Raw genomic sequence first — 23593 nt, 5'->3', positions numbered from 1 at the left:
TATTTTACTCTTTTGTGCGCTTGTGCAGTTTTTCTCTTTGCTCTTCTTTCTACGTTCTGCTCTTGCTTTTCCAAATGTTGCAGTTCGAGTTTCATGTAAATTAGGCTGGGCTTAAGCGCCACCATTGGTCCACTAATTCTAGATTGACAGCTCCTCCTCTAGCCAATCAATCGAAGGGAGGGAGATGACATCACTTCAATGCGACTCATGGCTACTGATGCTCACACTCATACAGGAGAAGATAACAGTTTAATCTGAAACTTTACAAGGACTTTCAATCTGTAAAGTTATCTGAACTATGGACAAATAATTCCTCTTTTTGAGATACTCTTTTTATTGTGCAGTCTACTTATGATTGTTAATCTTTATGTTCATAATATATGGTATTTGGTGTTAAAATATTACTTGGCTCATGGTGCTAATATGCTAAGGCTACTGTAGCTAATATATTTCTTAATTGTTGTTAAACGATCATAGGTAAATTAATTCTAAGACTGAATGTATCATCTCTGCATTGACTACGATAGTGTTACAGAGAAGATAGTTACAGAAACCAGGTGGATTTGATATGCAGTGATTTATTCACACATTTATTGTGTTTAATTACATAACTACATAATTGCACAATACTATAAGATTAATGTTTTAAATAAAAACAAAATTACAGATACAGATATGTAGGTGGCGAAAAGTTCATTCAAACTTCTCGTTCAAATCAGGAATTCATTAATGAAACACTGCTGTGTTGCTCAGAGACGAGCGAAGCTGTTCTGCTGTGACTTTGTTTGATACTCCTTTCATTAAAATAGTGCAAAAACACATTCAAAATTAACTTATAGCTATATTGATTTATACAACAGCTCAATCAACATTTGCAATTGCTCTAATATTGGGGAAAACACTGATGTGAAGGCTATTGATTAACTTTATAATTTTATAATCTCAGTGTTAAAATGTGATCAAATTCATAAACCAACACCCGTGTCAATGACATACTGTACATGGAAGACAAAATCTATAAATCTGTTTACAGGAAAACAATACATGACAAAATATGCACAGTTTACTATTACAAGCAACATACGATGATCTAAACCAGTGGTTCCCAAACTTTTCAGAGTGGAGTACCCCCTGAGACACTTACCATCCTTCTGCGTAACCCCTCTCTTCCACTTAGATTGTAAATTTTCCATTAAGGGACAATATTTGCCCCCTAAATTGACTTTCTAGTGCAGTTTTTGATCTTTATGAATACCTTTACAACAATAATAATGTTTTAAATTAAAAAATGTTCAATAGAGAAATATGCAATGCTAAAAACGTGAAAAGTGATTATTTTAAATACTAAAACCGCCAGTAGATGGCGGTAAGTCACTGTCTTAATGCCTGAGTCATCGAGTCATTCATTCAAAGAAGCAAGTGGCTATATTTATGAATGAATCATGACTTTCACGAACAATTCATTCAAAGTTGCAGATTCGTTCTCGAAGCACTGCTGTGTTGTAATTATGCTGTTGTTTTCGTTGCAAAATAGAGCAAATACTGACAATACTGTGAAGAATAACACTTAATATTACCCCTTTGTTTGTTGAACTGTTGTGTGGATATTTGGATTTGCATTCTTGCTCATATAATATTATCAACATTAAAAACAAGAACTCACAAAAGGTAGGCTATGTTTTGTATCAAGAGCTCGAATCTTAAATTGATATTTAAGCCCTTTTTGTGCCAGGCTATTGTTCTTCGTGCTAGTAAGTGCTAAATCTGCAGGTACAGAATGGCAGTATGTTGCGCGTTTTGCTCAGGCTGCAGACTCCCCACGCAACCTATACTGGCTATGCACCCATATGTGCGCTGCATGTGGAAATGGACTCTGTCAGATTTGACCGCAAAAGATATGGTATTTTGATTGGATGTCATATGGCATATTGTACCTGTTAGAAAATACATGATCAGTTTTAATGTTATTTTAATGTAGAGAAGAATTAAATGAATGGCAAAATTCTGCATTTTGTTCGCGTAACGTTACCCCCTCTGTCACCTCACGTACCCGTTTGGGAACTACTGATCTAAACAATTGCCATGGCATATCTTACTTTAAATGTAATTCACGAGCAAATATATTAGCCTAGTAAGGTAGGTTTCATATGTTATATTCTCTTGTGCAAAAGACAGGAATAAAAGAGACAACAAGCAAGCATATTATTATTAATATTATTGTATGAATACTAAAAATATCTAACAGTAACATAACAGGTATAGACGAGCCAGGCACACATAAGAGTGATGTTGTGAGGCTGCTGCATGGTGGACGCTGCGTTTCACGGTGCCAAGTCCAGTGATATGTGCATTAAAGATTAATATAACAATGATAGATCGTCAGACAGGCACAACTGTGACAAGTTGTCGTTAGGATGGTAAATTTAACAATAAAAGATTGTCCAGGTAGAAGTAGCCTATATACCAGTGACAGGTCGAGTTGCAGGTACATATGTATGAAGGTACATATGTACATATGTTATAATGTATATATATACATTATAACAGTGTCCTGCAACAGAAAGAGTTTACCCCAGCTCGGAAATTGCCAGCTGTGATGGTTATCTTCTCCTGTATGAGTGTGAGCATCAGTAGCCATGAGTCGCATTGAAGTGATGTCATCTCCCTCCCTTCGATTGATTGGCTAGAGGAGGAGCTGTCAATCTAGAACTAGTGGACCAATGGTGGCGCTTAAGCCCAGCCTAATTTACATGAAACTCGAATTGCAACATTTGGAAAAGCAAGAGCAGAACGTAGAAAGAAGAGCAAAGAGAAAAACTGCACAAGCGCACAAAAGAATAAAATATAACCAGAAAATGTAAAGAGAGCAGAAAGAAAAGAGTAATAAAAGCAAGGAAAACAACTTTTAAGAACGCATAAACACATGTTTAAGATTTGTGCAATATCATTTTTAATGTGTTTAAAGTTTTGATTCATGCTTGTTATTTTTTTAAATATGCTTTTGATTTTTCGATTTACGCTTATTATATTTTGATCCGTGACCATGTTCTTTGCCATTCCGATCATTTTGCATTATTTTTTTAAGTTTGTGCTATATATTTTTACATGTGTTTTTAAATTTGTGATTCACGTTTATTATTTTTTGATCCGTGACTGCAATACAATTGGCGGGAATCTGACCCCATAGTTAGCAACAAGTTAAAAAAAGCTTGGTGTAAATTGAATAAACCCTGTAGGAGTAGTAGTATAAAATTCATAGCCTGTTTTTTCAAAAAATTAACATTCAAACCAAAATAGCTGACTTCCTGTTGGTCGGAGCTAATGAATGTAAATTAGAAAATTGTCCGGCTTGATGAGAATAATATGTGTACCGAGTTTGGTGACCTTAGGAAAAACTAACCCCCCCACTTTTGTCAAAAGGTGGCGCTACTGAGCCCCTCCACCACGCCCATTTCTATGGCTTTGTCCATGTCTACTGGTTGACAATATTGATGTGTGTGTCGAGTTTCATGCAATTTGAAGCATGTTAAGAGCCTCAAAAACACTCAAGAATATTATTACAGTTTGACCTGTTGCCATGGCAACAATATTTCAAATATCAAAAATCCTGTCATAGGTCTACATCTGCTGTGTATTGACATTACACTGATGAAGTTTGAAGCAAATCAGGTAAAAATAAGAGGGTGATCTCAAAACATTTCAAAAAGTGATACACTTCCTGCTGCCAGTTGGTGGCGCTATAACTTTGACTCACAATAGTCACATCCATGTGATCAGACTCCTATAACGAACACACTCGTGAAGTTTCATAAAGATCAATATATGTATTAAGACGTTATAACACATTTCCTGTTTCCTTTTTCTCGCCATAAATTCGTTGCCTCGCCACGGCCAAACCGTTCGAGATATCAAAAATCCCCTGGCAATTTTTAATCATCAGTGTCTTGACTTCATGCTGACCGAGTTTGGTGGCGATCGGATTAATCGTCTAGGAGGAGTATATCAAATTCCAGAGCATGCGTTTTTCAAACAACCCTTAATAGCTGACTTCCTGTTGGCGTGGCGATTAACTTAGAGCGCGAAAGTTGTTCGGCCCGATGAGGTCTATATGTGTACCGAGTTTCATACTAATACGTGCAAGCATGTTTAATATATGGACCAAATTTTCAGACTTTTTTCAAGGGGGCGCTGTCGAGCCCCCCTGCCACGCCCGGGTACCAGCCTCTCCGGCGTCCTAATGGCCGCGGATTCCAATGTGTGTGCCAATTTTCAAGAGTTTTTGAGCATGTTAAGGCCCCCAAAAAGCCCCGGAAGACGAAAAAAAAAATAAATAAAATAAAAAATAATCCTTAGAAGAACAAGAGGGCCCTGCGCGAATTTTCGCTTGGGCCCTAATAATAATCCTTAGAAGAACAAGAGGTCCCTGCGCGAATTTTCGCTTGGGCCCTAATAAACGGAGCAATTCCAATAGGGTCCTCACACCATCGGTGCTCGGGCCCTAATAATAATAATAATAAATATAGCTGCGAGCAGCGATGGCGGGCCCAAGCCCGGTGGCACCGCCACCCCGGTGGCTTCAGGGCAACTGTGCACAGCGGGCAATAGGCACTTAAAACGGTTAAACATCAAAGGACTATGTCAAATTCACTCCACATTTACTGCACTACAAGGTGCCGCTATAGAGCCCCTCCTCCCTGCCCATTTTCAAAGGATTACATGTGCCAAGTTTTAACATTATTCTGATGAATTTTGAAGCAAATCAGGTAAAAATAAGAGGGTGATCTCAATGTATGCTGAAAGTGACACATTTTCTGCTTCCAGTTGGTGGCGCTATGACTTTGAATCACAATACTCAAATCCATGTGATCAGCCTTGTACAACGAAGACTAAGCCAAAGTTTCATCAAAATCAATTAATGTATGCAGAAGTTATAACACTTTGTTTCCCTTTTCTTGCCATAAATTCGTTGCCTCGCCACGGCCAAACCGTTTGAGATATCCAAAATCCGTTTGCAATTAAACAACTTCAATGTGTTAGCAACAAGTTAAAAAAAGCTTGGTGTAAATTGGATAAACCCTGTAGGAGTAGTAGTATAAAATTCATAGCCTGTTTTTTCAAAAAATTAACATTCAAACCAAAATAGCTGACTTCCTGTTGGTCGGAGCTAATGAATGTAAATTAGAAAATTGTCCGGCTTGATGAGAATAATATGTTTACCGAGTTTGGTGACTGTAGGAAAAACTAACCCCCCCACTTTTGTCAAAAGGTGGCGCTACTGAGCCCCTCCACCACGCCCATTTCTATGGCTTTGTCCATGTCTACTGGTTGACAATATTGATGTGTGTGTCGAGTTTCATGCAATTTGAAGCATGTTAAGAGCCTCAAAAACACTCAAGAATATTATTACAGTTTGACCTGTTGCCATGGCAACAATATTTCAAATATCAAAAATCCTGTCATAGGTCTACATCTGCTGTGTATTGACATTACACTGATGAAGTTTGAAGCAAATCAGGTAAAAATAAGAGGGTGATCTCAAAGCATTTTAAAAGTGATACACTTCTTGCTGCCATTTGGTGGCGCTATAACTTTGACTCACAATAGTTACATCCATGTGATCAGACTACTACAACCAACACACTCCTGAAGTTTCATAAACATCAATCAATGTATGCAGAAGTTATAACACATTTCCTGTTTCCCTTTTCTCGCCATAAATTCGTTGCCTCGCCACGGCCAAACCGTTTGAGATATCCAAAATCCGTTTGCAATTAAACAACTTCAATGTGTTTGCAACAAGTTAAAAAAAGCTTGGTGTAAATTGGATAAACCCTGTAGGAGTAGTAGTATAAAATTCATAGCCTGTTTTTTCAAAAAATTAACATTCAAACCAAAATAGCTGACTTCCTGTTGGTCGGAGCTAATGAATGTAAATTAGAAAATTGTCCGGCTTGATGAGAATAATATGTGTACCGAGTTTGGTGACTGTAGGAAAAACTAACCCCCACTTTTGTCAAAAGGTGGCGCTACTGAGCCCCTCCACCACGCCCATTTCTATGGCTTTGTCCATGTCTACTGGTTGACAATATTGATGTGTGTGTCGAGTTTCATGCAATTTGAAGCATGTTAAGAGCCTCAAAAACACTCAAGAATATTATTACAGTTTGACCTGTTGCCATGGCAACAATATTTCAAATATCAAAAATCCTGTCATAGGTCTACATCTGCTGTGTATTGACATTACACTGATGAAGTTTGAAGCAAATCAGGTAAAAATAAGAGGGTGATCTCAAAACATTTCAAAAAGTGATACACTTCCTGCTGCCAGTTGGTGGCGCTATAACTTTGACTCACAATAGTCACATCCATGTGATCAGACTCCTATAACGAACACACTCGTGAAGTTTCATAAAGATCAATATATGTATTAAGACGTTATAACACATTTCCTGTTTCCTTTTTCTCGCCATAAATTCGTTGCCTCGCCACGGCCAAACCGTTCGAGATATCAAAAATCCCCTGGCAATTTTTAATCATCAGTGTCTTGACTTCATGCTGACCGAGTTTGGTGGCGATCGGATTAATCGTCTAGGAGGAGTATATCAAATTCCAGAGCATGCGTTTTTCAAACAACCCTTAATAGCTGACTTCCTGTTGGCGTGGCGATTAACTTAGAGCGCGAAAGTTGTTCGGCCCGATGAGGTCTATATGTGTACCGAGTTTCATACTAATACGTGCAAGCATGTTTAATATATGGACCAAATTTTCAGACTTTTTTCAAGGGGGCGCTGTCGAGCCCCCCTGCCACGCCCGGGTACCAGCCTCTCCGGCGTCCTAATGGCCGCGGATTCCAATGTGTGTGCCAATTTTCAAGAGTTTTTGAGCATGTTAAGGCCCCCAAAAAGCCCCGGAAGACGGAAAAAAAAAAAAAAAAAAAAAAAAAAAAAATAATAATAATAATAATCCTTAGAAGAACAAGAGGGCCCTGCGCGAATTTTCGCTTGGGCCCTAAATATAGCTGCGAGCAGCGATGGCGGGCCCAAGCCCGGTGGCACCGCCACCCCGGTGGCTTCAGGGCAACTGTGCACAGCGGGCAATAGGCACTTAAAACGGTTAAACATCAAAGGACTATGTCAAATTCACTCCACATTTACTGCACTACAAGGTGCCGCTATAGAGCCCCTCCTCCCTTCCCATTTTCAAAGGATTACATGTGCCAAGTTTTAACATTATTCTGATGAATTTTGAAGCAAATCAGGTAAAAATAAGAGGGTGATCTCAATGTATGCTGAAAGTGACACATTTTCTGCTTCCAGTTGGTGGCGCTATGACTTTGAATCACAATAGTCAAATCCATGTGATCAGCCTTGTACAACGAAGGCTAAGCCAAAGTTTCATCAAAATCAATTAATGTATGCAGAAGTTATAACACTTTGTTTCCCTTTTCTTGCCATAAATTCGTTGCCTCGCCACGGCCAAACCGTTTGAGATATCCAAAATCCGTTTGCAATTAAACAACTTCAATGTGTTAGCAACAAGTTAAAAAAAGCTTGGTGTAAATTGGATAAACCCTGTAGGAGTAGTAGTATAAAATTCATAGCCTGTTTTTTCAAAAAATTAACATTCAAACCAAAATAGCTGACTTCCTGTTGGACGGAGCTAATGAATGTAAATTAGAAAATTGTCCGGCTTGATGAGAATAATATGTGTACCGAGTTTGGTGACTGTAGGAAAAACTAACCCCCACTTTTGTCAAAAGGTGGCGCTACTGAGCCCCTCCACCACGCCCATTTCTATGGCTTTGTCCATGTCTACTGGTTGACAATATTGATGTGTGTGTCGAGTTTCATGCAATTTGAAGCATGTTAAGAGCCTCAAAAACACTCAAGAATATTATTACAGTTTGACCTGTTGCCATGGCAACAATATTTCAAATATCAAAAATCCTGTCATAGGTCTACATCTGCTGTGTATTGACATTACACTGATGAAGTTTGAAGCAAATCAGGTAAAAATAAGAGGGTGATCTCAAAGCATTTTAAAAGTGATACACTTCTTGCTGCCATTTGGTGGCGCTATAACTTTGACTCACAATAGTTACATCCATGTGATCAGACTACTACAACCAACACACTCCTGAAGTTTCATAAACATCAATCAATGTATGCAGAAGTTATAACACATTTCCTGTTTCCCTTTTCTCGCCATAAATTCGTTGCCTCGCCACGGCCAAACCGTTTGAGATATCCAAAATCCGTTTGCAATTAAACAACTTCAATGTGTTCGCAACAAGTTAAAAAAAGCTTGGTGTAAATTGGATAAACCCTGTAGGAGTAGTAGTATAAAATTCATAGCCTGTTTTTTCAAAAAATTAACATTCAAACCAAAATAGCTGACTTCCTGTTGGTCGGAGCTAATGAATGTAAATTAGAAAATTGTCCGGCTTGATGAGAATAATATGTGTACCGAGTTTGGTGACTGTAGGAAAAACTAACCCCCCCACTTTTGTCAAAAGGTGGCGCTACTGAGCCCCTCCACCACGCCCATTTCTATGGCTTTGTCCATGTCTACTGGTTGACAATATTGATGTGTGTGTCGAGTTTCATGCAATTTGAAGCATGTTAAGAGCCTCAAAAACACTCAAGAATATTATTACAGTTTGACCTGTTGCCATGGCAACAATATTTCAAATATCAAAAATCCTGTCATAGGTCTACATCTGCTGTGTATTGACATTACACTGATGAAGTTTGAAGCAAATCAGGTAAAAATAAGAGGGTGATCTCAAAACATTTCAAAAAGTGATACACTTCCTGCTGCCAGTTGGTGGCGCTATAACTTTGACTCACAATAGTCACATCCATGTGATCAGACTCCTATAACGAACACACTCGTGAAGTTTCATAAAGATCAATATATGTATTAAGACGTTATAACACATTTCCTGTTTCCTTTTTCTCGCCATAAATTCGTTGCCTCGCCACGGCCAAACCGTTCGAGATATCAAAAATCCCCTGGCAATTTTTAATCATCAGTGTCTTGACTTCATGCTGACCGAGTTTGGTGGCGATCGGATTAATCGTCTAGGAGGAGTATATCAAATTCCAGAGCATGCGTTTTTCAAACAACCCTTAATAGCTGACTTCCTGTTGGCGTGGCGATTAACTTAGAGCGCGAAAGTTGTTCGGCCCGATGAGGTCTATATGTGTACCGAGTTTCATACTAATACGTGCAAGCATGTTTAATATATGGACCAAATTTTCAGACTTTTTTCAAGGGGGCGCTGTCGAGCCCCCCTGCCACGCCCGGGTACCAGCCTCTCCGGCGTCCTAATGGCCGCGGATTCCAATGTGTGTGCCAATTTTCAAGAGTTTTTGAGCATGTTAAGGCCCCCAAAAAGCCCCGGAAGACGAAAAAAAAAAAAAAAAAAAAAAATAATAAAAAAAAAATAATAATAATCCTTAGAAGAACAAGAGGGCCCTGCGCGAATTTTCGCTTGGGCCCTAAATATAGCTGCGAGCAGCGATGGCGGGCCCAAGCCCGGTGGCACCGCCACCCCGGTGGCTTCAGGGCAACTGTGCACAGCGGGCAATAGGCACTTAAAACGGTTAAACATCAAAGGACTATGTCAAATTCACTCCACATTTACTGCACTACAAGGTGCCGCTATAGAGCCCCTCCTCCCTTCCCATTTTCAAAGGATTACATGTGCCAAGTTTTAACATTATTCTGATGAATTTTGAAGCAAATCAGGTAAAAATAAGAGGGTGATCTCAATGTATGCTGAAAGTGACACATTTTCTGCTTCCAGTTGGTGGCACTATGACTTTGAATCACAATAGTCAAATCCATGTGATCAGCCTTGTACAACGAAGACTAAGCCAAAGTTTCATCAAAATCAATTAATGTATGCAGAAGTTATAACACTTTGTTTCCCTTTTCTTGCCATAAATTCGTTGCCTCGCCACGGCCAAACCGTTTGAGATATCCAAAATCCGTTTGCAATTAAACAACTTCAATGTGTTAGCAACAAGTTAAAAAAGCTTGGTGTAAATTGGATAAACCCTGTAGGAGTAGTAGTATAAAATTCATAGCCTGTTTTTTCAAAAAATTAACATTCAAACCAAAATAGCTGACTTCCTGTTGGTCGGAGCTAATGAATGTAAATTAGAAAATTGTCCGGCTTGATGAGAATAATATGTGTACCGAGTTTGGTGACTGTAGGAAAAACTAACCCCCCCACTTTTGTCAAAAGGTGGCGCTACTGAGCCCCTCCACCACGCCCATTTCTATGGCTTTGTCCATGTCTACTGGTTGACAATATTGATGTGTGTGTCGAGTTTCATGCAATTTGAAGCATGTTAAGAGCCTCAAAAACACTCAAGAATATTATTACAGTTTGACCTGTTGCCATGGCAACAATATTTCAAATATCAAAAATCCTGTCATAGGTCTACATCTGCTGTGTATTGACATTACACTGATGAAGTTTGAAGCAAATCAGGTAAAAATAAGAGGGTGATCTCAAAGCATTTTAAAAGTGATACACTTCTTGCTGCCATTTGGTGGCGCTATAACTTTGACTCACAATAGTTACATCCATGTGATCAGACTACTACAACCAACACACTCCTGAAGTTTCATAAACATCAATCAATGTATGCAGAAGTTATAACACATTTCCTGTTTCCCTTTTCTCGCCATAAATTCGTTGCCTCGCCACGGCCAAACCGTTTGAGATATCCAAAATCCGTTTGCAATTAAACAACTTCAATGTGTTCGCAACAAGTTAAAAAAAGCTTGGTGTAAATTGGATAAACCCTGTAGGAGTAGTAGTATAAAATTCATAGCCTGTTTTTTCAAAAAATTAACATTCAAACCAAAATAGCTGACTTCCTGTTGGTCGGAGCTAATGAATGTAAATTAGAAAATTGTCCGGCTTGATGAGAATAATATGTGTACCGAGTTTGGTGACTGTAGGAAAAACTAACCCCCACTTTTGTCAAAAGGTGGCGCTACTGAGCCCCTCCACCACGCCCATTTCTATGGCTTTGTCCATGTCTACTGGTTGACAATATTGATGTGTGTGTCGAGTTTCATGCAATTTGAAGCATGTTAAGAGCCTCAAAAACACTCAAGAATATTATTACAGTTTGACCTGTTGCCATGGCAACAATATTTCAAATATCAAAAATCCTGTCATAGGTCTACATCTGCTGTGTATTGACATTACACTGATGAAGTTTGAAGCAAATCAGGTAAAAATAAGAGGGTGATCTCAAAGCATTTTAAAAGTGATACACTTCTTGCTGCCATTTGGTGGCGCTATAACTTTGACTCACAATAGTTACATCCATGTGATCAGACTACTACAACCAACACACTCCTGAAGTTTCATAAACATCAATCAATGTATGCAGAAGTTATAACACATTTCCTGTTTCCCTTTTCTCGCCATAAATTCGTTGCCTCGCCACGGCCAAACCGTTTGAGATATCCAAAATCCGTTTGCAATTAAACAACTTCAATGTGTTCGCAACAAGTTAAAAAAGCTTGGTGTAAATTGGATAAACCCTGTAGGAGTAGTAGTATAAAATTCATAGCCTGTTTTTTCAAAAAATTAACATTCAAACCAAAATAGCTGACTTCCTGTTGGTCGGAGCTAATGAATGTAAATTAGAAAATTGTCCGGCTTGATGAGAATAATATGTGTACCGAGTTTGGTGACTGTAGGAAAAACTAACCCCCCCACTTTTGTCAAAAGGTGGCGCTACTGAGCCCCTCCACCACGCCCATTTCTATGGCTTTGTCCATGTCTACTGGTTGACAATATTGATGTGTGTGTCGAGTTTCATGCAATTTGAAGCATGTTAAGAGCCTCAAAAACACTCAAGAATATTATTACAGTTTGACCTGTTGCCATGGCAACAATATTTCAAATATCAAAAATCCTGTCATAGGTCTACATCTGCTGTGTATTGACATTACACTGATGAAGTTTGAAGCAAATCAGGTAAAAATAAGAGGGTGATCTCAAAACATTTCAAAAAGTGATACACTTCCTGCTGCCAGTTGGTGGCGCTATAACTTTGACTCACAATAGTCACATCCATGTGATCAGACTCCTATAACGAACACACTCGTGAAGTTTCATAAAGATCAATATATGTATTAAGACGTTATAACACATTTCCTGTTTCCTTTTTCTCGCCATAAATTCGTTGCCTCGCCACGGCCAAACCGTTCGAGATATCAAAAATCCCCTGGCAATTTTTAATCATCAGTGTCTTGACTTCATGCTGACCGAGTTTGGTGGCGATCGGATTAATCGTCTAGGAGGAGTATATCAAATTCCAGAGCATGCGTTTTTCAAACAACCCTTAATAGCTGACTTCCTGTTGGCGTGGCGATTAACTTAGAGCGCGAAAGTTGTTCGGCCCGATGAGGTCTATATGTGTACCGAGTTTCATACTAATACGTGCAAGCATGTTTAATATATGGACCAAATTTTCAGACTTTTTTCAAGGGGGCGCTGTCGAGCCCCCCTGCCACGCCCGGGTACCAGCCTCTCCGGCGTCCTAATGGCCGCGGATTCCAATGTGTGTGCCAATTTTCAAGAGTTTTTGAGCATGTTAAGGCCCCCAAAAAGCCCCGGAAGACAAAAAAAAAAAAAAAAAAAAAATAAATAATAATAATAATCCTTAGAAGAACAAGAGGGCCCTGCGCGAATTTTCGCTTGGGCCCTAAATATAGCTGCGAGCAGCGATGGCGGGCCCAAGCCCGGTGGCACCGCCACCCCGGTGGCTTCAGGGCAACTGTGCACAGCGGGCAATAGGCACTTAAAACGGTTAAACATCAAAGGACTATGTCAAATTCACTCCACATTTACTGCACTACAAGGTGCCGCTATAGAGCCCCTCCTCCCTTCCCATTTTCAAAGGATTACATGTGCCAAGTTTTAACATTATTCTGATGAATTTTGAAGCAAATCAGGTAAAAATAAGAGGGTGATCTCAATGTATGCTGAAAGTGACACATTTTCTGCTTCCAGTTGGTGGCACTATGACTTTGAATCACAATAGTCAAATCCATGTGATCAGCCTTGTACAACGAAGACTAAGCCAAAGTTTCATCAAAATCAATTAATGTATGCAGAAGTTATAACACTTTGTTTCCCTTTTCTTGCCATAAATTCGTTGCCTCGCCACGGCCAAACCGTTTGAGATATCCAAAATCCGTTTGCAATTAAACAACTTCAATGTGTTAGCAACAAGTTAAAAAAGCTTGGTGTAAATTGGATAAACCCTGTAGGAGTAGTAGTATAAAATTCATAGCCTGTTTTTTCAAAAAATTAACATTCAAACCAAAATAGCTGACTTCCTGTTGGTCGGAGCTAATGAATGTAAATTAGAAAATTGTCCGGCTTGATGAGAATAATATGTGTACCGAGTTTGGTGACTGTAGGAAAAACTAACCCCCCCACTTTTGTCAAAAGGTGGCGCTACTGAGCCCCTCCACCACGCCCATTTCTATGGCTTTGTCCATGTCTACTGGTTGACAATATTGATGTGTGTGTCGAGTTTCATGCAATTTGAAGCATGTTAAGAGCCTCAAAAACACTCAAGAATATTATTACAGTTTGACCTGTTGCCATGGCAACAATATTTCAAATATCAAAAATCCTGTCATAGGTCTACATCTGCTGTGTATTGACATTACACTGATGAAGTTTGAAGCAAATCAGGTAAAAATAAGAGGGTGATCTCAAAGCATTTTAAAAGTGATACACTTCTTGCTGCCATTTGGTGGCGCTATAACTTTGACTCACAATAGTTACATCCATGTGATCAGACTACTACAACCAACACACTCCTGAAGTTTCATAAACATCAATCAATGTATGCAGAAGTTATAACACATTTCCTGTTTCCCTTTTCTCGCCATAAATTCGTTGCCTCGCCACGGCCAAACCGTTTGAGATATCCAAAATCCGTTTGCAATTAAACAACTTCAATGTGTTCGCAACAAGTTAAAAAAAGCTTGGTGTAAATTGGATAAACCCTGTAGGAGTAGTAGTATAAAATTCATAGCCTGTTTTTTCAAAAAATTAACATTCAAACCAAAATAGCTGACTTCCTGTTGGTCGGAGCTAATGAATGTAAATTAGAAAATTGTCCGGCTTGATGAGAATAATATGTGTACCGAGTTTGGTGACTGTAGGAAAAACTAACCCCCACTTTTGTCAAAAGGTGGCGCTACTGAGCCCCTCCACCACGCCCATTTCTATGGCTTTGTCCATGTCTACTGGTTGACAATATTGATGTGTGTGTCGAGTTTCATGCAATTTGAAGCATGTTAAGAGCCTCAAAAACACTCAAGAATATTATTACAGTTTGACCTGTTGCCATGGCAACAATATTTCAAATATCAAAAATCCTGTCATAGGTCTACATCTGCTGTGTATTGACATTACACTGATGAAGTTTGAAGCAAATCAGGTAAAAATAAGAGGGTGATCTCAAAGCATTTTAAAAGTGATACACTTCTTGCTGCCATTTGGTGGCGCTATAACTTTGACTCACAATAGTTACATCCATGTGATCAGACTACTACAACCAACACACTCCTGAAGTTTCATAAACATCAATCAATGTATGCAGAAGTTATAACACATTTCCTGTTTCCCTTTTCTCGCCATAAATTCGTTGCCTCGCCACGGCCAAACCGTTTGAGATATCCAAAATCCGTTTGCAATTAAACAACTTCAATGTGTTCGCAACAAGTTAAAAAAAGCTTGGTGTAAATTGGATAAACCCTGTAGGAGTAGTAGTATAAAATTCATAGCCTGTTTTTTCAAAAAATTAACATTCAAACCAAAATAGCTGACTTCCTGTTGGTCGGAGCTAATGAATGTAAATTAGAAAATTGTCCGGCTTGATGAGAATAATATGTGTACCGAGTTTGGTGACTGTAGGAAAAACTAACCCCCACTTTTGTCAAAAGGTGGCGCTACTGAGCCCCTCCACCACGCCCATTTCTATGGCTTTGTCCATGTCTACTGGTTGACAATATTGATGTGTGTGTCGAGTTTCATGCAATTTGAAGCATGTTAAGAGCCTCAAAAACACTCAAGAATATTATTACAGTTTGACCTGTTGCCATGGCAACAATATTTCAAATATCAAAAATCCTGTCATAGGTCTACATCTGCTGTGTATTGACATTACACTGATGAAGTTTGAAGCAAATCAGGTAAAAATAAGAGGGTGATCTCAAAACATTTCAAAAAGTGATACACTTCCTGCTGCCAGTTGGTGGCGCTATAACTTTGACTCACAATAGTCACATCCATGTGATCAGACTCCTATAACGAACACACTCGTGAAGTTTCATAAAGATCAATATATGTATTAAGACGTTATAACACATTTCCTGTTTCCTTTTTCTCGCCATAAATTCGTTGCCTCGCCACGGCCAAACCGTTCGAGATATCAAAAATCCCCTGGCAATTTTTAATCATCAGTGTCTTGACTTCATGCTGACCGAGTTTGGTGGCGATCGGATTAATCGTCTAGGAGGAGTATATCAAATTCCAGAGCATGCGTTTTTCAAACAACCCTTAATAGCTGACTTCCTGTTGGCGTGGCGATTAACTTAGAGCGCGAAAGTTGTTCGGCCCGATGAGGTCTATATGTGTACCGAGTTTCATACTAATACGTGCAAGCATGTTTAATATATGGACCAAATTTTCAGACTTTTTTCAAGGGGGCGCTGTCGAGCCCCCCTGCCACGCCCGGGTACCAGCCTCTCCGGCGTCCTAATGGCCGCGGATTCCAATGTGTGTGCCAATTTTCAAGAGTTTTTGAGCATGTTAAGGCCCCCAAAAAGCCCCGGAAGACGGAAAAAAAAAAAAAATAAATAAATAAATAAATAAAAAAAATAATAAATATAGCTGCGAGCAGCGATGGCGGGCCCAAGCCCGGTGGCACCGCCACCCCGGTGGCTTCAGGGCAACTGTGCACAGCGGGCAATAGGCACTTAAAACGGTTAAACATCAAAGGACTATGTCAAATTCACTCCACATTTACTGCACTACAAGGTGCCGCTATAGAGCCCCTCCTCCCTGCCCATTTTCAAAGGATTACATGTGCCAAGTTTTAACATTATTCTGATGAATTTTGAAGCAAATCAGGTAAAAATAAGAGGGTGATCTCAATGTATGCTGAAAGTGACACATTTTCTGCTTCCAGTTGGTGGCGCTATGACTTTGAATCACAATAGTCAAATCCATGTGATCAGCCTTGTACAACGAAGACTAAGCCAAAGTTTCATCAAAATCAATTAATGTATGCAGAAGTTATAACACTTTGTTTCCCTTTTCTTGCCATAAATTCGTTGCCTCGCCACGGCCAAACCGTTTGAGATATCCAAAATCCGTTTGCAATTAAACAACTTCAATGTGTTAGCAACAAGTTAAAAAAAGCTTGGTGTAAATTGGATAAACCCTGTAGGAGTAGTAGTATAAAATTCATAGCCTGTTTTTTCAAAAAATTAACATTCAAACCAAAATAGCTGACTTCCTGTTGGTCGGAGCTAATGAATGTAAATTAGAAAATTGTCCGGCTTGATGAGAATAATATGTGTACCGAGTTTGGTGACTGTAGGAAAAACTAACCCCCACTTTTGTCAAAAGGTGGCGCTACTGAGCCCCTCCACCACGCCCATTTCTATGGCTTTGTCCATGTCTACTGGTTTGACAATATTGATGTGTGTGTCGAGTTTCATGCAATTTGAAGCATGTTAAGAGCCTCAAAAACACTCAAGAATATTATTACAGTTTGACCTGTTGCCATGGCAACAATATTTCAAATATCAAAAATCCTGTCATAGGTCTACATCTGCTGTGTATTGACATTACACTGATGAAGTTTGAAGCAAATCAGGTAAAAATAAGAGGGTGATCTCAAAGCATTTTAAAAGTGATACACTTCTTGCTGCCATTTGGTGGCGCTATAACTTTGACTCACAATAGTTACATCCATGTGATCAGACTACTACAACCAACACACTCCTGAAGTTTCATAAACATCAATCAATGTATGCAGAAGTTATAACACATTTCCTGTTTCCCTTTTCTCGCCATAAATTCGTTGCCTCGCCACGGCCAAACCGTTTGAGATATCCAAAATCCGTTTGCAATTAAACAACTTCAATGTGTTAGCAACAAGTTAAAAAAAGCTTGGTGTAAATTGGATAAACCCTGTAGGAGTAGTAGTATAAAATTCATAGCCTGTTTTTTCAAAAAATTAACATTCAAACCAAAATAGCTGACTTCCTGTTGGTCGGAGCTAATGAATGTAAATTAGAAAATTGTCCGGCTTGATGAGAATAATATGTGTACCGAGTTTGGTGACTGTAGGAAAAACTAACCCCCACTTTTGTCAAAAGGTGGCGCTACTGAGCCCCTCCACCACGCCCATTTCTATGGCTTTGTCCATGTCTACTGGTTTGACAATATTGATGTGTGTGTCGAGTTTCATGCAATTTGAAGCATGTTAAGAGCCTCAAAAACACTCAAGAATATTATTACAGTTTGACCTGTTGCCATGGCAACAATATTTCAAATATCAAAAATCCTGTCATAGGTCTACATCTGCTGTGTATTGACATTACACTGATGAAGTTTGAAGCAAATCAGGTAAAAATAAGAGGGTGATCTCAAAGCATTTTAAAAGTGATACACTTCTTGCTGCCATTTGGTGGCGCTATAACTTTGACTCACAATAGTTACATCCATGTGATCAGACTACTACAACCAACACACTCCTGAAGTTTCATAAACATCAATCAATGTATGCAGAAGTTATAACACATTTCCTGTTTCCCTTTTCTCGCCATAAATTCGTTGCCTCGCCACGGCCAAACCGTTTGAGATATCCAAAATCCGTTTGCAATTAAACACCTTCAATGTGTGCGCAACAAGTTAAAAAAGCTTGGTGTAAATTGGATAAACCCTGTAGGAGTAGTAGTATAAAATTCATAGCCTGTTTTTTCAAAAAATTAACATTCAAACCAAAATAGCTGACTTCCTGTTGGTCGGAGCTAATGAATGTAAATTAGAAAATTGTCCGGCTTGATGAGAATAATATGTTTACCGAGTTTGGTGACTGTAGGGAAAACTAACCCCCCCACTTTTGTCAAAAGGTGGCGCTACTGAGCCCCTCCACCACGCCCATTTCTATGGCTTTGTCCATGTCTACTGGTTGACAATATTGATGTGTGTGTCGAGTTTCATGCAATTTGAAGCATGTTAAGAGCCTCAAAAACACTCAAGAATATTACTACAGTTTGACCTGTTGCCATGGCAACAATATTTCAAATATCAAAAATCCTGTCATAGGTCTACATCTGCTGTGTATTGACATTACACTGATGAAGTTTGAAGCAAATCAGGTAAAAATAAGAGGGTGATCTCAAAACATTTCAAAAAGTGATACACTTCCTGCTGCCAGTTGGTGGCGCTATAACTTTGACTCACAATAGTCACATCCATGTGATCAGACTCCTATAACGAACACACTCGTGAAGTTTCATAAAGATCAATATATGTATTAAGACGTTATAACACATTTCCTGTTTCCTTTTTCTCGCCATAAATTCGTTGCCTCGCCACGGCCAAACCGTTCGAGATATCAAAAATCCCCTGGCAATTTTTAATCATCAGTGTCTTGACTTCATGCTGACCGAGTTTGGTGGCGATCGGATTAATCGTCTAGGAGGAGTATATCAAATTCCAGAGCATGCGTTTTTCAAACAACCCTTAATAGCTGACTTCCTGTTGGCGTGGCGATTAACTTAGAGCGCGAAAGTTGTTCGGCCCGATGAGGTCTATATGTGTACCGAGTTTCATACTAATGCGTGCAAGCATGTTTAATATATGGACCAAATTTTCAGACTTTTTTCAAGGGGGCGCTGTCGAGCCCCCCTGCCACGCCCGGGTACCAGCCTCTCCGGCGTCCTAATGGCCGCGGATTCCAATGTGTGTGCCAATTTTCAAGAGTTTTTGAGCATGTTAAGGCCCCCAAAAAGCCCCGGAAGACGGAAAAAAAAAAAAAATAAAAAAAATAAATAAATAAATAAATATAGCTGCGAGCAGCGATGGCGGGCCCAAGCCCGGTGGCACCGCCACCCCGGTGGCTTCAGGGCAACTGTGCACAGCGGGCAATAGGCACTTAAAACGGTTAAACATCAAAGGACTATGTCAAATTCACTCCACATTTACTGCACTACAAGGTGCCGTTATAGAGCCCCTCCTCCCTGCCCATTTTCAAAGGATTACATGTGCCAAGTTTTAACATTATTCTGATGAATTTTGAAGCAAATCAGGTAAAAATAAGAGGTTGATCTCAATGTATGCTGAAAGTGACACATTTTCTGCTTCCAGTTGGTGGCGCTATGACTTTGAATCACAATAGTCAAATCCATGTGATCAGCCTTGTACAACGAAGACTAAGCCAAAGTTTCATCAAAATCAATTAATGTATGCAGAAGTTATAACACTTTGTTTCCCTTTTCTTGCCATAAATTCGTTGCCTCGCCACGGCCAAACCGTTTGAGATATCCAAAATCCGTTTGCAATTAAACAACTTCAATGTGTTAGCAACAAGTTAAAAAAAGCTTGGTGTAAATTGGATAAACCCTGTAGGAGTAGTAGTATAAAATTCATAGCCTGTTTTTTCGAAAAATTAACATTCAAACCAAAATAGCTGACTTCCTGTTGGTCGGAGCTAATGAATGTAAATTAGAAAATTGTCCGGCTTGATGAGAATAATATGTGTACCGAGTTTGGTGACTGTAGGAAAAACTAACCCCCACTTTTGTCAAAAGGTGGCGCTACTGAGCCCCTCCACCACGCCCATTTCTATGGCTTTGTCCATGTCTACTGGTTGACAATATTGATGTGTGTGTCGAGTTTCATGCAATTTGAAGCATGTTAAGAGCCTCAAAAACACTCAAGAATATTATTACAGTTTGACCTGTTGCCATGGCAACAATATTTCAAATATCAAAAATCCTGTCATAGGTCTACATCTGCTGTGTATTGACATTACACTGATGAAGTTTGAAGCAAATCAGGTAAAAATAAGAGGGTGATCTCAAAGCATTTTAAAAGTGATACACTTCTTGCTGCCATTTGGTGGCGCTATAACTTTGACTCACAATAGTTACATCCATGTGATCAGACTACTACAACCAACACACTCCTGAAGTTTCATAAACATCAATCAATGTATGCAGAAGTTATAACACATTTCCTGTTTCCCTTTTCTCGCCATAAATTCGTTGCCTCGCCACGGCCAAACCGTTTGAGATATCCAAAATCCTTTTGCAATTAAACAACTTCAATGTGTTCGCAACAAGTTAAAAAAAGCTTGGTGTAAATTGGATAAACCCTGTAGGAGTAGTAGTATAAAATTCATAGCCTGTTTTTTCAAAAAATTAACATTCAAACCAAAATAGCTGACTTCCTGTTGGTCGGAGCTAATGAATGTAAATTAGAAAATTGTCCGGCTTGATGAGAATAATATGTGTACCGAGTTTGGTGACTGTAGGAAAAACTAACCCCCACTTTTGTCAAAAGGTGGCGCTACTGAGCCCCTCCACCACGCCCATTTCTATGGCTTTGTCCATGTCTACTGGTTGACAATATTGATGTGTGTGTCGAGTTTCATGCAATTTGAAGCATGTTAAGAGCCTCAAAAACACTCAAGAATATTATTACAGTTTGACCTGTTGCCATGGCAACAATATTTCAAATATCAAAAATCCTGTCATAGGTCTACATCTGCTGTGTATTGACATTACACTGATGAAGTTTGAAGCAAATCAGGTAAAAATAAGAGGGTGATCTCAAAACATTTCAAAAAGTGATACACTTCCTGCTGCCAGTTGGTGGCGCTATAACTTTGACTCACAATAGTCACATCCATGTGATCAGACTCCTATAACGAACACACTCGTGAAGTTTCATAAAGATCAATATATGTATTAAGACGTTATAAGACATTTCCTGTTTCCTTTTTCTCGCCATAAATTCGTTGCCTCGCCACGGCCAAACCGTTCGAGATATCAAAAATCCCCTGGCAATTTTTAATCATCAGTGTCTTGACTTCATGCTGACCGAGTTTGGTGGCGATCGGATTAATCGTCTAGGAGGAGTATATCAAATTCCAGAGCATGCGTTTTTCAAACAACCCTTAATAGCTGACTTCCTGTTGGCGTGGCGATTAACTTAGAGCGTGAAAGTTGTTCGGCCCGATGAGGTCTATATGTGTACCGAGTTTCATACTAATACGTGCAAGCATGTTTAATATATGGACCAAATTTTCAGACTTTTTTCAAGGGGGCGCTGTCGAGCCCCCCTGCCACGCCCGGGTACCAGCCTCTCCGGCGTCCTAATGGCCGCGGATTCCAATGTGTGTGCCAATTTTCAAGAGTTTTTGAGCATGTTAAGGCCCCCAAAAAGCCCCGGAAGACGAAAAAAAAAAAAAAAAAAAAAATAAAAATAAAAATAATAACGAGCAGCGATGGCGGGCCCAAGCCCGGTGGCACCGCCACCCCGGTGGCTTCAGGGCAACTGTGCACAGCGGGCAATAGGCACTTAAAACGGTTAAACATCAAAGGACTATGTCAAATTCACTCCACATTTACTGCACTACAAGGTGCCGCTATAGAGCCCCTCCTCCCTGCCCATTTTCAAAGGATTACATGTGCCAAGTTTTAACATTATTCTGATGAATTTTGAAGCAAATCAGGTAAAAATAAGAGGGTGATCTCAATGTATGCTGAAAGTGACACATTTTCTGCTTCCAGTTGGTGGCGCTATGACTTTGAATCACAATAGTCAAATCCATGTGATCAGCCTTGTACAACGAAGACTAAGCCAAAGTTTCATCAAAATCAATTAATGTATGCAGAAGTTATAACACTTTGTTTCCCTTTTCTCGCCATAAATTCGTTGCCTCGCCACGGCCAAACCGTTTGAGATATCCAAAATCCGTTTGCAATTAAACAACTTCAATGTGTTAGCAACAAGTTAAAAAAAGCTTGGTGTAAATTGGATAAACCCTGTAGGAGTAGTAGTATAAAATTCATAGCCTGTTTTTTCAAAAAATTAACATTCAAACCAAAATAGCTGACTTCCTGTTGGTCGGAGCTAATGAATGTAAATTAGAAAATTGTCCGGCTTGATGAGAATAATATGTGTACAGAGTTTGGTGACTGTAGGAAAAACTAACACCCCCACTTTTGTCAAAAGGTGGCGCTACTGAGCCCCTCCACCACGCCCATTTCTATGGCTTTGTCCATGTCTACTGGTTGACAATATTGATGTGTGTGTCGAGTTTCATGCAATTTGAAGCATGTTAAGAGCCTCAAAAACACTCAAGAATATTATTACAGTTTGACCTGTTGCCATGGCAACAATATTTCAAATATCAAAAATCCTGTCATAGGTCTACATCTGCTGTGTATTGACATTACACTGATGAAGTTTGAAGCAAATCAGGTAAAAATAAGAGGGTGATCTCAAAGCATTTTAAAAGTGATACACTTCTTGCTGCCATTTGGTGGCGCTATAACTTTGACTCACAATAGTTACATCCATGTGATCAGACTACTACAACCAACACACTCCTGAAGTTTCATAAACATCAATCAATGTATGCAGAAGTTATAACACATTTCCTGTTTCCCTTTTCTCGCCATAAATTCGTTGCCTCGCCACGGCCAAACCGTTTGAGATATCCAAAATCCGTTTGCAATTAAACAACTTCAATGTGTTCGCAACAAGTTAAAAAAAGCTTGGTGTAAATTGGATAAACCCTGTAGGAGTAGTAGTATAAAATTCATAGCCTGTTTTTTCAAAAAATTAACATTCAAACCAAAATAGCTGACTTCCTGTTGGTCGGAGCTAATGAATGTAAATTAGAAAATTGTCCAGCTTGATGAGAATAATATGTGTACCGAGTTTGGTGACTGTAGGGAAAACTAACCCCCCCACTTTTGTCAAAAGGTGGCGCTACTGAGCCCCTCCACCACGCCCATTTCTATGGCTTTGTCCATGTCTACTGGTTGACAATATTGATGTGTGTGTCGAGTTTCATGCAATTTGAAGCATGTTAAGAGCCTCAAAAACACTCAAGAATATTACTACAGTTTGACCTGTTGCCATGGCAACAATATTTCAAATATCAAAAATCCTGTCATAGGTCTACATCTGCTGTGTATTGACATTACACTGATGAAGTTTGAAGCAAATCAGGTAAAAATAAGAGGGTGATCTCAAAACATTTCAAAAAGTGATACACTTCCTGCTGCCAGTTGGTGGCGCTATAACTTTGACTCACAATAGTCACATCCATGTGATCAGACTCCTATAACGAACACACTCGTGAAGTTTCATAAAGATCAATATATGTATTAAGACGTTATAACACATTTCCTGTTTCCTTTTTCTCGCCATAAATTCGTTGCCTCGCCACGGCCAAACCGTTCGAGATATCAAAAATCCCCTGGCAATTTTTAATCATCA

This window comes from Chanodichthys erythropterus, chromosome 19 (genome assembly GCF_024489055.1).
Source record: "Chanodichthys erythropterus isolate Z2021 chromosome 19, ASM2448905v1, whole genome shotgun sequence".
In the NCBI taxonomy this organism is placed as follows: domain Eukaryota; kingdom Metazoa; phylum Chordata; class Actinopteri; order Cypriniformes; family Xenocyprididae; genus Chanodichthys; species Chanodichthys erythropterus.
This window is presented reverse-complemented; position numbering follows the sequence as displayed.